The sequence below is a fragment of the Acipenser ruthenus genome, unplaced genomic scaffold, assembly GCF_902713425.1.
Source record: "Acipenser ruthenus unplaced genomic scaffold, fAciRut3.2 maternal haplotype, whole genome shotgun sequence".
In the NCBI taxonomy this organism is placed as follows: domain Eukaryota; kingdom Metazoa; phylum Chordata; class Actinopteri; order Acipenseriformes; family Acipenseridae; genus Acipenser; species Acipenser ruthenus.
In genome coordinates, this window is record NW_026707576.1 from 154,252 (window position 1) to 171,513 (window position 17,262).

Sequence of the window (17,262 nt, forward strand, 5' to 3'; positions counted from 1 at the left end):
CCAACAGGAAAGAAAAGAAACGAGAAAACGATTGCCCACCATACCAAACTGTTTTCTTAGACCGATCCAGCCACATCTTGGTGATATCGGTGAGTTTAAAACATTTAACTTATCTTACTTATGTTAATTAAAATGTAAAACGAAAATGAAAAATGATATATAAATAAATGGTGTGCATTTACAACTTCATGTCACCAGGAGTCTCCAAATCAGTTAATGTTTGTTACTGGAAATATAGTAGCTGTGTGAAATATTAACCCTTTGCAGTTCATTTATTAAGTGCGTGTCAGGTCCAATTTATTTTCACACACGCAGTTTATTTTAGACGCGCTGTTTAAAAGTATTTTTTTTCACAGTAAAACAGGTTTAAAAGACACTTCAAAACAACAGGACACTCAGTACTGCATCTCCAGCAAACACCTCAGTAATGCGATCCAAGTCATTATTTTATTACTATAACATCTCAAAAAGCTCTGCAAATGTCTGTGATATTCTCTGAGCGCTGGATGCGGAAGCAGCTATCTTGTTTGTGTATGTCCGTGTTATCTATGTAGTGTCGGGTCTATCAGTATTCATGAGATACACCCACTATTTTTTTTTTTTCCGGCTTCTCTCGGCTCCTATCGGTCTCACTCGGCCATTGAATAGTTTTCTCGGCTTTTTCCGGAGAAAAAAGACTAGAGACCTGTTTTTTGTGTCTTTTTGATGATGTCGGACAGGGTCCGACATTGGACCGGAAAGGGAAAATTGCGATGTCAGACCAGGTCCGACATAGGACCGCAAAGGGTTAAGGTAATCCAATCAGAAATGCTAATGACATATTTCAGGTATATAAAGGCTTAAGTTCTTAGTGTATCCACCTGAGGCAATCGTGGCCAGTAGTCGTGCGCAAAATTATACAAATCGAGCAAAAACTTCACAGAAAAAAAACTATATGAAAAGTGCATTCTTAAAGGCGGTGGCTAAGCTGAAAATTAGTGGTTCCCATTAGTGTATGTGTTTTAAAAACATTTAGAACGTCCCTCATACAATGAATTCAGGTATGAATGACAGCCTTTAGTAGACTCAATTCAATATCCATCCACATTATTGTATTTTAGCACCATTGCAGTCACGATTACAATTACAGTTATAAGGTTTAATTACAAACATCATGAAATAATGAGAGTAATTATTCCCAGTGTCACTCCTGGAGGTTGGCCAGACGTCTCTGTGAAAGCTTTTGTATCTTGCTCTTCTCGTTGAATATCTTCACTTTGACAGTTGTCCAATCATGCCTTATATTTGAGTGCTGGAACAAAAAATCCTCCATCTCTTTTTTACCTATAATACAAAATGGAGTGAGGTAACCAGTGGTGTACCACAGGGATCAGTATTAGGCCCTCTGCTATTCCTAATCTACATTAATGATTTAGATTCTGGTATAGTAAGCAAACGTGTTAAATTTGCAGACGACACAAAAATAGGAGGAGTGGCAAACAATGTTGCAGCAGCAAAGGTCATTCAAAATGATCTAGACAGCATTCAGAACTGGGCAGACACATGGCAAATGACATTTAATAGAGAAAAGTGTAAAGTTTTGCATGCAGGCAATAAAAATGTGCATTATAAATATCATATGGGAGATACTGAAATTGAAGAAGGGAACTATGAAAAAGACCTAGGAGTTTATGTTGACTCAGAAAGCTATAAAAAAGGCCAACAAGATGCTCGGATATATTGTGAGAAGTGTTGAATTTAAATCAAGGGTAGTAATGTTAAAACTTTACAATGCATTAGTAAGACCTCACCTAGAATATTGTGTTCAGTTCTGGTCACCTCGTTACAAAAAGGATATTGCTGCTCTAGAAAGAGTACAAAGAATAGCAACCAGAATTATCCTGGGTTTAAAAGGCATGTCGTATGCAGACAGGCTAAAAGAATTGAATCTATTCAGTCTTGAACAAAGAAGACTACGCGGCGATCTGATTCAAACATTCAAAATCCTAAAAGATATAGACAATGTCGACCCAGGGGACTTTTTTGACCTGAAAAAAGAAACAAGGACCAGGGGTCACACATGGAGATTAGATAAAGGGGCATTCAGAACAGAAAATAGGAGGCACTTTTTTACACAGAGAATTGTGAGGGTCTGGAACCAACTCCCCAGTAATGTTGTTGAAGCTGACACCCTGGGATCCTTTAAGAAGCTGCTTGATGAGATTTTGTGATCAATAAGCTACTAACAATCAAACGAGCAAGATGGGCTGAATGGCCTCCTCTCGTTTGTAAACTTTCTTATGTTCTTATGTTTTTATATTAATATAGGTTAATCTATTGAAATACATGGATAGACCTAAAGAATACTACTGTGCGTCATAGAAAAAAAATCTTGTAATACCCAAATGGTAATATTTTCGCTGGGCTCTGAACGATGGTATTATCACTTCAACACATCAGCTTGAGCTCAAAGTGTGGCTTGTGCAGAGCTGGCATTTCAGTCTATCCACCACGCAGACCCGAAAGGGAAGACACATATTGTTCAGACTCAAATCCATATATTACAATAAACAATAGCTGGTTTAGTGTGTATTACCAGGGGTAATACCATCTGAATGGTTCCTGTCCCCAAAACTCTCTCCCCAAAACCTCTCTATGGTATTATTCCCTGGTAGTACACACTGAACCAGCCATTATTCCAGTTGTTAAATGATACAATAATTAACATTTTATATAAAAAAAACAAAAAAAAACAACAAACAAAAACACAATAACATTTACAGACTAGCCATAATCCCTGGACTGTTCCATTATACAAAGGTGTTTGCTTTACATAAAAAAGTAGCCGCATGTAAGAAACAGGGCATATTTATGATGGTCTTTACACAAATACAGTTTGCACCATATACAGTATATCTGTGTATTTACAAGTAGGTCTCAGGCCGATTGGTTTGGTGCAAATTCTGGGGTGAATCAGTTTGTTTTGGATGTTTCATTTATGCCTGCAAATGAACTGAACCGTACTTCAGCATGCACCAAACGACCATTTGTGAAAGGGCTTTTAAAAGACTCAAAAGTACTGTATGCCTAAATTATTGTTTGTTACTAGCAATATTAACACATTGTTTTCTTCACAAAAAAAGGATGTAAATCCCATTTTGATGCAAATACCTTGATAAATCTGACTGAAGGCAAAGATACTGGTACCCAATAAAGTACAGGTGTGTGGATTTGTGTTAATCTGCATATTTGAAAACCAGTTGAATATTTTATATAAAAAATTACACTGCAATATAATTATATGATAATCGTGGTATTTTTTCTGATAGTTATCATACCATGAGAATTTCTTAGCATCCCACCTCTACATCTGACCCTATGTCACACCTACGTCAAACTTATCCAATTGTCAGGAAAATTCATATGGATACCCAAACACCCCACCCCCAATAAAGAAACTAAAAATATAGTAAAATGCCAAAGGATTATGCTATTGGGGGCGGGGAGTGTTTACTTTGAACGGACTCAGACAGAATGTATAAGAAAACTAAATATTCAATATATGTATGGCACCATTACAATCATTACAATCTCACCTGGCATTTGTTTTCTGCTTTCACCTTGTAAGGCTTGAAATAGATAAGCACTTGGTCTTCATCTACTTTGGCCCATCTTGTATACTTTCATCCTGCACAAGATAACAAATACAATTATGAAGTTACTTCATCAGTGGCGGACTGTAGCAAGATTGATTGATGTAGCAATCTCTGTGTCCTCCAGTTTGAAAGATCCACTTGCACACAATAGTGGGCTATATAACTTGATTTCATTAGTATGCTTAGCAATCCCCGGAACAATGAGACCATATAGAAAAAACAATACTTTAATCTGCATTTTCATCATATAACTCTATACATTATGAAGTTAATATTTTTTATATATAAATGTATGAAAAATAAATTTGGTTCAAGTACATGTATTGGGGGTTGTTTTAAAACAAAATCTGACAGGGGATATTATATTATTTCTACCATTTTCCCTGCACCTGGAATCTGTGTCTATTTCACAAACACCAAAGTTGGGATTCATTTAAAATAATAAAATCACCAGTTTGTTTTATTGTTAAATAAAAAAATTAAAAAAAAATAGTAAATGGGGAAAACTGACTTGGCTTAGTGGCTGCCATGGTTTTATAATTGACATATAAATTAAATCAATGTCTACATAAGACATATTAAAAAGTGGATGAGTAAAGGTCTCCACACACCAGACACAAAGTGATTTTTTAATTGGCAACGACTCCCGACGAGACCTTTCGCAGCGACATGACCACACAAACCAGCAGCGATAGGTTTGAAAATTGCCAGATCTATACAACTGTTCAAAATTGCTATTGACAGAACTATGATCAAGACTGGTACTACTTATCAACATGATGTGGAAATTATGAGTGTCTTCTCTGATGGTATTTCAACACATATGGCAATAAATCACACATACCAGGCTTATCCAGTTCTTTCGAAATGGACTCCCATATATTCCCTTTCAAATCTGTATCTTTATAATTGTGATGGCCTTTGTCATAAAGCTCTGGGTAGTTTTTCAACGACAAGTATTTTTCCTCCGTCATTTTGGAAACTGCTTCACCCTGCTGGACCACGTGCATTGAAGCTGTTCTCCGATTGCTCAATGCCCTAGTTGACGTGCGTCAAATCGCAAAAAATCGGATTCAATCCTATTTATTTCTCGTCAGTCCAGTGCTGCCCTGGTACCGTTCCTGCGTAGCTTGTCGTGTGAAAGATACTTATCAAAAGTATAGGTTCTATTCATTTTGACGCATCACTGCACAGTTTCGCTTGTCGCATTGCATCTTAAGTGCCCGAAATGCCTTATAAATGCATATGCACAACAGTATCTCTTTCATACTGACCGGAAATTTCAGTTTTTCACCACCACCATCCCTGTACTGTAACAATCGTCCGCTAACAACACCTTTTGGATTTTCTTTTCCACTGTCCCCTTAATTGACCTGGCTGTGTGGCATGGAGCATTGTCCTGCTGGAAAAACCAATCCTCAGAGTTGGGGAACATTGTCAGAGCAGAAGGAAGCAAGTTTTCTTCCAGGACAACCTTGTACTTGGCTTGATTCATGCGTCCTTCACAAAGACAAATCTGCCCGATTCCAGCCTTGCTGAAGCACCCCCAGATGAGTCCAATTTTCAGCTTTGCCCAACACCTGGTCGTCTAATGGTTAGACGGAGACCTGGAGAGGCCTACAAGCCACAGTGTCTCGCACCCACTGTGAAATGTGGTGGAGGATCGGTGATGATCTGGGGGTGCTTCAGCAAGGCTGGAATCGGGTAGCTTTGGCATGAAGCAAGCCAAGTACAAGGTTGTCCTGGAAGAAAACTTGCTTCCTTCTGCTCTGACAATGTTCCCCAACTCTGAGGATTGGTTTTTCCAGCAGGACAATGCTCCATGCCACACAGCCAGGTCAATCAAGGTGTGGATGGAGGACCACCAGATCAAGACCCTGTCATGGCCAGCCCAATCTCCAGACCTGAACCCCATTGAAAACCTCTGGAATGTGATCAAGAGGAAGATGGATGGTCACAAGCCATCAAACAAAGCCGAGCTGCTTGAATTTTTGCGCCAGGAGTGGCATAAAGTCACCCAACATCAATGTGAAAGACTGGTGGAGAGCATGCCAAGACGCATGAAAGCTATGCTTGAAAATCAGGGTTATTCCACCAAATATTGATTTCTGAACTCTTCCTAAGTTAAAACATTAGTATTGTGGTGTTTTAAAAATGAATATGAACTTATTTTCTTTGCATTATTCGAGGTCTGACAACACTGCATCTTTTTTGTTATTTTGACCAGTTGTCATTTTCTGCAAATAAATGCTCTAAATGACAATATTTTTATTTGGAATTTGGGAGAAATGTTGTCAGTAGTTTATAGAATAAAACAAAAATGTTCATTTTACCCAAACACATACCTATAAATAGTAAAACCAGAGAAACTGATAATTTTGCAGTGGTCTCTTAATTTTTTCCAGAGCTGTATATATTTTTCAAACAAGCGCAAGGTGGTGGTGCAAGCTCTGTCTCACAGTGAGGAGAAAAATTAGGCACTATTATCTTGTGGATTCTGAGATGTTAGTAAAGGTTCCGAAATAATTGTATTTTATCTTGCTCTTAATTGTATTAATACTTGTACTGTGATTCTTGAAATGTATTTTTGTTTATGACTGTAAGTCGCCCTGGATAAGGGCGTCTGCTAAGAAATAATAATAATGACACAGATAATGACCCTTGTCCAACAGAATGTTATAATACAGTAGTGTACCAAATTTGAAGATATCGCAAAGCATGTGTCAACTATCATTGGTAATGGTTCTTAATTTCTAATGAACAAATAAGAAACCTTACCTTATCATTAAGCATTGGAAAAATGAAGGATTCTGTGCTTGACATGGGATGCTGTGCTTGACATTGCATTTTAGATCACAAGGACTTAAAATGCAAATCAAAAGAAATGAATTCTCACAGTAAAAAAAAAAAAAGTGATTTTTTTTATAGGAAGAGAATAAAGAACAGCCAAAAAAAAAAAACCTTAGTCTTGGGGGACCATCCCACTAAAAAACGCTTCGTCCTAAAAGGGTTCAATTCAAATATCACTACTTTTATAACTTATCAGCCTGTGATGCAACTCATGTCTTGGCAAAGTACTGAATTATTTATTAAGAAACAAAATAAAGCACACATAAAAAATAGAAGAATATGAAGCCAATATCTCAAAGCGTTTGGTCTTTATTTTCCAGAAACGAACGTCGCATGACCGCAATTTGGCAGCCATCTTAGGTCACAGATCAACGTGACCAGTAGTTAGATTTTTCTAGAGGAGTTTCCACAATGCAGAGAATATAAATTCAACATTGCGATCAGTTCAGAAGATCAAAGCAGTTATAGGTGTGATGAGGCTGGTAATGTCTGCAGATTTACAAAAAACATACAAGCTTCCCTCACGTGGATGCTTAAAGAAAAGCCATTTAAATGTCATATCAAGATGCCACCCAACACTGAAAATATTAACTGGCTGACGTGGACATAGACCTTTGGGAGACAGTCCCCATAATGTGACATTCAACAGTATATTGTAGCGCCCTTTCTGATTTAACATGAAATCACCTTGTGGGGACATATTATATGTCTCCCAAAGGTAGAGACTTATCAAAAACAATATTTCTCTCCAGTAGCGACAGGCTCCGAGACTGATAATTAATGGAGTGACTTGTGGAGATATACACTGCTGTGAAAAAGTCTTAGACATTTTGCACAATTTTATTTCTTTTTTCTGGAGGGGGGGGGGGGGGCGGGTTATACTACCATAGAATCAACCTGATTTAATACTACCATGTCATGTATACATTTTATATCAAATAAAAATACATCCCCCCCCCCCCCGTTGAGAACCATACCTACAGTGAAACATGGAGGAGGCTCGGTTATGTTTTGGGGCTGCTTTGCTGCGCCTGGCACAGGGTGCCTTGAATCTGTGCAGGGCACAATGAAATCTCAAGACTATCAAGGCATTCTGGAGCGAAACATACTGCCCAGTGTCAGAAAGCTCTGTCTCAGTCGCAGGTCATGGGTCCTCCAACAGGATAATGACCCAAAACACACAGCTAAAAGCACCCAAGAATAGATAAGAACAAAACATTGGACTATTCTGAAGTGGCCTTCTATGAGTCCTGATCTGAATCCTATCAAACATCTATGGAAAGAGCTGGATAAATGTGATGGGTTAGCTACTACAACACTTCATATTAGCTGCTCAAGTATAGTTTATTTTGAGATATTGTAACTCGAGAATGTGTCTAAGACTTTTGCACAGCAATGTACATTTGGTGGCTTTTGTCTGCATTAGAGATGAACACACAAGTAAATGCCTCAAACTGTATCTACCTGGGTTGTTTAGGCAGCAACTTTCAAGCCAATCCAGCTGTCCCTTGTTCTGAATGTCTTCTGGTTGTCCATCATTGTGAGGCCCTTCCTGTCCTCCTTCAGTTGTGAACATACCTCTTGTTACTTTAGTCCCGATCCCATTGAGGGGATTCTCTATCTCAGCCACCCCTTGAAGTCTCCCACCTAGCTGGCCCCTGTCTGAATAAGACTCTTGTTCCGAAGTTTCTGAAAGAAGAGAATCACATGCACGGTAACAGTAGATGTGAAACACATGAAATCACTTTGTAGGGGCATGTTATATGTTTCCCAAAGGTAGAGAGAGTCCCCATAATGTGATATTCAGCAGTATATAGTGAAGTACTTCCTGATTTAATTACCATATTCCAAGAGTGGGGAAGGATCCAAGGGTTTCTGCCCATCCATTTTCTCAGCCATCTCTTGGTTCTCTGCCATCTTGAGTCCTTCAACCATGAGTAATGTGGCATGGACCTTAAGAAAAAAATAAATAATAATAATAATAATAATAATAATAATAATAATAATAATAATAATAATAATAATAATAATAATTGACCACTACACTGCCTGTGCACTAACATGGATTTGTGGTTTGCGGATAACATTTACATTTTTATATGGACATATACATGTAAACAAAAGTTGCAGTTTTGACAGTTAACTACCATATTCCTTCATTTTAAGATGCACTTTAACCATTATTTTGCTTCTCAAAAATATCCTGCGTCTTAAATTAGAGTACAGTAGTGATGTGTGTATTAAAAATCACCAACAAAAGACGCGACTACCCGAGTACATAAACAGCAAAGTGACTGACTGACGAGAAAAGGCGAACAAAGACGTCCCTGCCCGATCTCGAATCATCCATGACATGCAGGCAGCCATTTTCAAAGAAGCATCATTAGCTTCCTGAGGAATTTAAAAAGATATGTTTTTACTACTTCAGTGTTTCTAACAAATGTTTCTGATCAGACCCCCATAATTTTCGACATGCCAAGCAATACCACAGTTCACAAATTGGGAGAAAAACAGGTGTGAGTAATGATGACTGGAAATGGGAAGCAGCACATAACTGTATGCTGTGTGTGATAGCAAACAACTGCAAACTGCCTCCATATCAATCAATCAATCAATCAATCAATCTTTAGTTTTGTATAGCGCTTTACATGATAAAAAACACATACAAATATATATATATATATATATATACAGACGTGCTCAAATTTGTTGGTACCCTTACAGCTCATTGAAATAATGCTTCATTCCTCCTGAAAAGTGATGAAATTAAAAGCTATTTTATCATGTATACTTGCATGCCTTTGGTATGTCATAGAATAAAGCAAAGAAGCTGTGAAAAGAGATGAATTATTGCTTATTCTACAAAGATATTCTAAAATGGCCTGGACACATTTGTTGGTACCCCTTAGAAAATAAATAAATAATTGGATTATAGAGATATTTCAAACTAATTAGTTTCCTTAATTAGTATCACACATGTCTCCAATCTTGTAATCAGTCATTCAGCCTATTTAAATGGAGAAAAGTAGTCACTGTGCTGTTTGGTACCATTGTGTGCACCACACTGAACATGGACCAGAGAAAGCAAAGGAGAGAGTTGTCTGAGGAGATCAGAAAGAAAATAATAGACGAGCATGGTAAAGGTAAAGGCTACAAGACCATCTCCAAGCAGCTTGATGTTCCTGTGACAACAGTTGCAAATATTATTAAGAAGTTTAAGGTCCATGGAACTGTAGCCAACCTCCCTGGGAGCGGCCGCAAGAGGAAAATCGACCCCAGAGTGAACAGAAGGATAGTGCGAATGGTAGAAAAAGAACCAAGGATAACTGCCAAAGAGATACAAGCTGAACTCCAAGGTGAAGGTACGTCAGTTTCTGATCGCACCATCCGTCGCTTTTTGAGCGAAAGTGGGCTCCATGGAAGAAGACCCAGGAGGACTCCACTTTTGAAAGAAAAACATAAAAAAGCCAGACTGGAATTTGCTAAAATGCATATTGACAAGCCACAATCCTTCTGGGAGAATGTCCTTTGGACAGATGAGTCAAAACTGGAGCTTTTTGGCAAGTCACATCAGCTCTGTGTTCACAGACGAAAAAATGAAGCTTTCAAAGAAAAGAACACCATACCTACAGTGAAACATGGAGGAGGCTCGGTTATGTTTTGGGGCTGCTTTGCTGCGCCTGGCACAGGGTGCCTTGAATCTGTGCAGGGCACAATGAAATCTCAAGACTATTAAGGCATTCTGGAGCGAAACGTACTGCCCAGTGTCAGAAAGCTCTGTCTCAGTCGCAGGTCATGGGTCCTCCAACAGGATAATGACCCAAAACACACAGCTAAAAGCACCCAAGAATGGATAAGAACAAAACATTGGACTATTCTGAAGTGGCCTTCTATGAGTCCTGATCTGAATCCTATCGAACATCTATGGAAAGAGCTGAAACTTGCAGTCTGGAGAAGGCACCCATCAAACCTGAGACAGCTGGGGCAGTTTGCTCAGGAAGAGTGGGCCAAACTACCTGTTAACAGGTGCAGAAGTCTCATTGAGAGCTACAGAAAACGTTTGATTGCAGTGATTGCCTCTAAAGGTTGTGCAACAAAATATTAGGTTAGCGGTCCCATCATTTTTGTCCATGCCATTTTCATTTGTTTTCTTATTTACAATATTATGTTGAATAAAAAATCAAAAGCAAAGTCTGATTTCTATTAAATATGGAATAAACAATGGCGGATGCCAATTACTTTTGTCAGTTTCAAGTTATTTCAGAGAAAATTGTGCATTCTTCGTTTTTTGTGGAGGGGTACCAACAAATTTGAGCACGTCTGTATATATATATCAATAATCAGAAAATAGAACACACATAGAAATTTATATATATATATATATATATATATAAAATCAGCAATAAAACACACATATAATTATATGTTATATACATATACAGAAGCGAGAGAATATCACTTTAAAAACTTGCGTAAGCTAAGCTATACAAGTGTGTTTTTAAATGAGATTTAAAAGCATTGGCAGAAGGAGCTTCCTTTATAGTACTGGGAAGTCGTTCCATAATTTCGGTGCAATGTAACTCAAGCATCTACCACCTGAGTTTTGTTTCTGAATACTTGGTATGGAAAGTAGCCTGGCATCCTGTGATCGAAGTGGACGATTAGGAACGTATGGTTTTAAAAGATCCTTTAAATAGGGTGGAGCTAAGCAATTTAGAGCCTTGTGGGATAATAATAGCACCTTAAAATCGATCCTAAATCGAACAGGAAGCAAATGCAAGGACGCTAGCACAGGGGTGATATGATCTTGTTTCTTACTCCCAGTTAAAACTCTTGCAGCAGCATTCTGTACAAGTTGCAGCCGAGATATAACATTGTTACTAATACCAGCAAAAAGGCTGTTACATTAATCAATCCTTGAAGATATAAAAGCATGCACCAATCTCTCTGCATTCTGCTTGGAAAGCATACCTCTCAGTCTAGCTATGTTTCTTAAATGAAAAAAGAACATTTTTGTAACATTTTTAATGTGTGATTCAAAGGAGAGGTCTGAATCAAAAGTGACACCTAGGTTTTTTTTATCTCTGCTCTAGAATCTGTACAGAGACCGTCGAGTAGAAAATCAGATGAATCTATGTTCTTGTATTGCTTCTGAGGTCTCATTATCATCAATTCTGTTTTGTCTGAGTTTAACATTAAAAAGCTTTTAAACATCCAATGTTTAATGTCAGCAAGGCAGGTATTCAAAATATTAGCAGCAGATACATCACCCTGTTTGAGAGACAGGCAAAGCTGAGTGTCATCAGCATAGCAATGAAAATGAACTCTGTGTCTACGAATGATATTTCCCAAAGGTAACATATATAGAGAGAACAGAATTGGGCCAAGAATTGAACCCTGAGGAACCCCACACGTAACCTTTGACATAAAATAGGTCGCCTCCTCAACTTTAACAAACTGAAACCTATTAGAGAGATAGGATCTGAACCAGAACAAGACAGTACCTGACAATCCCACTAAATGTTCAAGGCGATTAATTATGACAGAATGATCAATGGTGTTGAAAGCAGCACTTAGATCCAGTAGAACAAGTACTGAAGGCGAGCCCATGTCAGAAGTCATCAACATATCATTTACCACTCGAATTAGTGCCGTCTCGGTGCTATGATAAGGCCTGAAACCTGACTGAAATTTCTCAGAAATATTCTGTGCAGCAAGAAATCTATTTAATTGTTCAGCCACTACTCTTCTAACACTTTGGACAAAAAAAGGGAGATTAGAAATAGGCCTGTAATTATTAAGCACATTGGGATCAAGGGTAGGCTTCTTGAGCAGGGGTTTTACTACGCAGTCTTCAAAGAATTTGGAACAGTACTTGATGAGAGTGAGCTGTTAATAATATTTAAAACTGTGTTATTTATTTTTGGATATACTTTTCTCAAAAGTGTAGTAGGAATGGGATCTAATGCACATGTTGTGGGTTTAGTCTTTTTAATTATGGCATCCGGCTCTTGTTCACATGTCAAGCAAAAGTGCTGTAAGATTTGGTTGGGTTCAGACGGACCAAGAATATTTGTATAATTGTTTATATCAGTATGTAGTTGCTCAACTGATTCCTAATGTCGGTCACTTTTTTATTGAAGTGATTCACAGCTTACTGGAGGAATATTCTGTGTAACGCGCTCTGATTGCGGATTTGTTAATCTTGCTGTTGACTGAAAAATAAATCTGATTTTTGTCAACAAGATCGGAGAAATAAACAGATCGAGCTAAAGACAGTGACGTTCTATATGTTAAAATACTATCTTTCCAGCTTTGATAATATATCTGAAGTCCAGTCGATCTCCCATCTGCGTTCTAATTTGCGACACATACGTTTATGCATACGTGTTGTATCATTAAACCAAGGAGAAAATATTTTTGTAGATAGTTTCTTTATTTTATAAGGTGCAATAGTGTCAAGACTATTTGCCAGAGTGGCGTTATATTTATCCACCAAATCTCCGACCACTCCTGACTGAATAATTCACAACACAGAGTTTGTTATTCATTTAGCAGGGGACAATTCTATATTGTGTTTATCTAGATTTTTATTGTAGTTTTTGGGGTTTTTGTTTGTAATTGTTTGACTTAAATATAATTGGCTCAGTAGTACTTCAATCTTTAAACCGAGGTCCTGTCCACATTGTGTGGATGTTAAAGATCCCATGGCACTCTTCGTAAGAGCAGGTATGTTAATCCCGGTGTCATGGCCAAATCCAAAAAGCAGGTTATACAATCCGGCCTACCTAAAGTCCCTCTACCTTAATTAGGGTTAAAAGTGTGTTTGTGCCCCACTTCCCCCCCTCCCCCGGACCCTCTTGTAATGAGGCCTCCGTCTCAATGGGTAACTCTCCTAGTTAAATAAATAGTCTCTGTAAGTTGTTTCTGACAAAAGCGTCTGCTCAATGACTAAAATAATGATTATATACGATTATGAAGTTGTGATGTCAGGCTTTAATCACAGCCTGTGTATTTGTAGATGGATCTTGTCTTCATTACACTAAAACAAATAAAACGACAAGTTAACACATGACCTCCAGGTGTACTTGGAAAATGTTGTATTTTTATGTTTTTGGTTGGCAACACCCTGTAATTACATTCACTGCAGTATAATAAAAACACAAATACTACAGTACTGTTTATATAGTAATATCAAAGGTATAGTTGGGCCAATCCAATGTTAACGGCTCCTACTCAGCCTGTTCTGTTTTTCCAAATTTTACATTTATGTTATTGATACATGAACTATACGTCTTAAACTATCAAGCTCATCAATATGGCATTTTCACCTGTACAGTATTTCCATGATTCATGATAGATAGTGAAACAAGTAAAAGAGGATACAAGTTACAGGAGACAGCATAATTGCATGGGCTCGGACCGCCGAGTGAGGGAATACAGTGGGCGTACATGTATATGATTCGTTTTGATCAGATTCATAACTTTATTTATTTTTTATATTTCATTACGAGTAACTTAAAATATTGGACAAGTTCACAAAAATAAACCAACTTGAAATGTTATACGCTCAATACAAAACACTATTCTCTGGCAACTTATGATATGAAAAGTAAAATAATGTAAACTAATGTACCGTATATTACAGCCGGCCTAAACTCATATATTGTAATACAGTACAGTAAAAAATAAAAGTTAAACAGGGGTGCACAGTACCTTACTATAGATCTTCTGACTACAACGTAGCAAAAAAATAATTTTATGGAAGTATGCATAGTAGTCGGCCGATTGAGCTGATAAACAACTGTAAAAAACTGTCTTTCGTGCCTGCTTTTCCCGCTGTCATACAGTTGCTATGCGCTTACGTCACTGCTATTTTTGAAACTCAAACGCAAACATATATATTTTTTGAACATTGCTCGCATTATGCAATTATCCAAATTAAAATGCAATGAACAACGGACTTCGGGACCGCGAAATGTGCATTTAGTACCATACAATCATAGAAAATTATGCGCTTAAAAACGGGACCAGCTGCATGCTATGCAGTTAAGCAATTATTATACAATTATTCAATATGCAAATAAGTGGAGTCGACTCTACATCAGATTTGGCTGTGTATTTTTCATGCATCAATCTATGGTCTACCAGTTCTTAAATATTGTATAGCAAAAGTTGAATGTATGCAATCAGTGTTATGTACATACTCTACTGATAACGACTGCAGTGTAGCTTTGAATATGTCTAGTATCAAACGGAATAAAAAAAGTGTTACTTCTGTAATGACATCAAAAATCCTACTGAACTAAAGTAGAACATTTCTACTGAAATACCTCAAGTTACCATCATAAATAAGAAGCTCTAGCATCAGGCAACAGCAAGCACAGTACAAATTGTAATAATCCAATTAAATGTTTTTCCTGCTTGGCTGACGACCCAATCAAAACGATGCATTTGCAACCCAACTTTGCTTGTTTTGTGTGGCTTAACATTTGGAGAGAGAAAAAGAAAATCTGCAACTGCAGGTGAATTCGAGGGTTCCCCCCCACCCCCACCAAATGGAACAGAGACAAAAGTATTTACCCGCCAAACTGGCTCTGGCCAGAAGCAAACGTATGATATAATATGCCATACATATATATGTCCACTGTACAAAATTATCCGAACAAAGTCATTCTTCTTGTTTAAACTTAGCACAGGAAAATTCCTTGAAGCTCCAAATTACCATTTGTAAAAAAAATGATAAAACGTTCATGCACCCGCATTTCCACATGCCTTTGAAACGTGTTTTTTTTGTTTACTACTACAGTCAAAAAACTTAAAATAAACCCAAACAGTTAAGCACACAACTTAACATAAACCTAAATCTAACCTATGTCAAAACTCTACATTTTTTAAAGACATACTGTAAGATGTATTTTATATCTCATTGCAATCCAGAAATGTAAAATCAGAAACGTATTAAGTACAGTAGAGTACATACATTAGGCCTAACTCGTATTAAGCACAGTACTGTACATACATTTTTTTTCAAGATTTTAAACGCTTCCCACTTCATATGTTCTTAAACATGTTGTCAATAGTTTAAATCATTAACATAATTGACTAGCAATAGATAGCAATATAGTGGGATTACATTTTCTCCATTTTAAATTGTGAACTAGAATATTGTGCAAATGTTTAATTCATTACATAGAAGGCATTAAAATATGTCCTAGTCTGGAGGGGTGGGCCGTCCCCAAATATATATCGGCAAGTAAAATATTTCACTGAATTACCTGAAGTTAGATTAATCATGAAGTCTATTTTTTTTTCAGCGATGGAAAATGTCTTACAGCTAAATTAATATATAGGCCTACCTGCGTAAGTCTCTGCAAGTGACGCTAGCTACCACGATTAATGATTTGATATAAGAGATTCTCGATAGTGTCAGTAAATTACTTCGTGTTGTGAAGAAGGTCTCTTCAAGATAAACATTCTGTAGCAGTTGAAGAACAACTTTGTGTTAATTTAAAAAATCTCAAACTTCCTTTGGCAGCGATATACAGTAAACAAATAGCAGAAAGTGTTTAATGTATGTGCTTAAATATGGAATATATAACACGCATACATATAACAGTATGCATTTGTATTTTATTCTATTTGGCAAAACATTATCGTCTCACTTTTTTTTTTTTAGAACCTACGCTATACAAGATCATAAGCATTTACAGCAGTGGTACTCAATTACATTCTCTGGCGGGCCAGATAAGGACATTTCCAAACCTTGGGGGGCCACAGGGCGCTCAAGATGTGCGTAGTGGTGGGGGGTTGTTTAAATGGTCGTGAAAATCTGACTATCCGATCAGACTTTACATACAGTAACAAAACGTTGCAACACTGCACTTGCACCAATCAACTAATACATCTCAGAAATAACTACTTAACAAGTTACAATGTTTGATCACCATTAATAATAAAAATATTAAGCAAATACCATTTCCTGACCAGTATTCAAATGACACCTTGCAAACAAACAATTATACAAATCTCACTGTAATGCTATTAAAACAGCATGTTATTCATTTTAATTTTATTAAAACTAGAAAATGTTCTGACAATCACTGTGCTGCAAGCATTCAAGTTAACTAACGAAAGCTCGTTAGTTAACTTGAATGCTTGCAGCACAATACTATTTATCCTAAAATATGTAAAACTGTACTATTCCAGAATAGGTTGTGAAGGCTTTACTTTGCTCCACTGGATTAACTATAAAAGTATACACTTTCCACGTGTGTATTTCAGGCAGAAACAGTACATAAGTAGATATCGCTTTTTTCTTTCTTTTTTTATCCCTGCCATTGTAGTTTCTTCGCAATAAACAAAGTGGCAAATGACACATTTTCATGAAGTAACAGCATTACTGGGGTTTACTTTTTCTTTTTTAAGCTGTGCATGCAAGTGAAAACTGTCAAATGTAACTTAAATAAACGCTTCAAAAAATATATGTGGAAAAGGTGGCGTTGTACAAAACCCCCCCACAATTTTCGTTTATTACTCTCCTCATAACAGAAAATAGGATCACAACAAAACAAAACGTTGATCACTATACGTAGCATGTACCTTTGCCCAGTGTCTGGAAAGTGTGAAGCACTTTCGAGCGATGTGCATTACCTGCAGCGGTCTGTATCCCTCGATTCTGACTCGCTTGCCAAATCTGAAGCATCACTTTGTTGTTGTTGGTTTTTATGTTAATCTCACACATCACTTGCCATTTTAGACACAGACGTCGACTTTT